The sequence below is a fragment of the Lottia gigantea genome (genome assembly GCF_000327385.1).
Source record: "Lottia gigantea unplaced genomic scaffold LOTGIsca_255, whole genome shotgun sequence".
Lineage (NCBI taxonomy): Eukaryota > Metazoa > Mollusca > Gastropoda > Lottiidae > Lottia > Lottia gigantea.
Genome location: NW_008708773.1, coordinates 56,095 through 57,438, shown reverse-complemented (window position 1 = coordinate 57,438; position 1,344 = coordinate 56,095). Strand labels below are relative to the sequence as shown.

Genomic DNA, 1,344 nt, shown 5'->3' with positions numbered 1-1,344 from the left:
GGGATATATTTTGGTAAAATCGTTAGATTAGATTTAGACTTTGTGTGTGCAGACGTTTGTATCTTGTAATAATTTAAGTATTTAAATACAGCTACTTATTTTATCACAGTGTTGTGTGTTATATTTAAAATCGAGACAGAGGATATATGTTCTGTTCTTTCATTTTTGTACCAAAATAACTCTACACTGACAGCAATTTACGTCTTACATTACATATGGGGACGAAGATGGAAAAATAAGGTCTGAGGTCGGATAACATTCTAACAATTTTGAAACCATTACAGTTTATTACTCAGAAATATAAAAATATAGAAAATGACAGCAAGAATATAGTTTCATATCTTCACAATGTCAATATCTTACTATTGTATCACGAAATTTTTAGACATTCAACGATTTGAATAGATTGTACGTTAACGGAAACAGCCAATCAGAGCTCTCGACAGAAAGATTGTAACAATTTGGTTGCGAGTGTCATCAAGGGATCTGATTATCTGTATTTGCTAGCGTACAACCCAATCAAATCGCTGCCTTTACACACTTCTTTTGTTGCTATGCTTGCGTTTTCATCTAGCAAATCATTGGTAACTCACAAATCACAGCTGTACAACCGTTGATATATAAAGTGTCAAAGACTCGCCTGCTGATCTGGCATATGTCATTTTGAATACTCTCTATTTAGGTTTAGATAGCTATTTTGTTATAAATACTGACTCATTTCATCATTACTTCATACAATAATTTGTAAACAGTAATCATGCTTACAATTCGAGTATTGGGTGTTTTCGCCGTTATTGTGGTCGCATTTGTTTTGGTAGAGTCTGACGTTGAACTTTGTGAAGACGATGTGAACGGTAAGTATAGCCTTAGATGTTATTCTGAATGCAAAGAAACTTGGGAATGAAATGGTGTTTTTACATCATAAGTTTCGACTTTAGTTTGAGCTAATGAAGACTGTAGTGTGTATTTCCATCTAAATAAGTGAAGACTGCAAACCCATGGAAACAAATATATAATAAGGAAACAATCAAAGCTGAAAATGACGTGATAAACATACAATTGGGTAAAATAATTATTTTCGCAGCTCACAGTATTTACCTATTTAATCATTGTTCATTCTCAAACCTACATTATAAGCTGATTATATATTTATTCATTTTAGTTTGTCATGGTGAACTTCCAGCCAATGCGATGTGTTCAGGAGAGAATAATAAAACCAAGCGATGTCAGTGTAAAAAGNGGATATAAAATGAGTCTGGATATCGATTGTACATCGAATGGCTCGGTATTTTCCTGCCAGGGTAAGGGTTCTATCTCCGCTGGGGTAGACAAAGGAAGACATTT

At 33.7% G+C, this 1,344-nt stretch overlaps 1 protein-coding gene across 1 annotated transcript in view; it reads left to right on the top strand.

Annotated features, from left to right (window-relative positions):
• The window catches only part of LOTGIDRAFT_65218 (hypothetical protein), a gene marked incomplete at both ends in the record, with an annotated part of 27,028 nt that overhangs the window by 25,406 nt on the left and 278 nt on the right, over window positions 1-1,344 (top strand). The gene's annotated exons all lie outside the window — the stretch shown is intronic.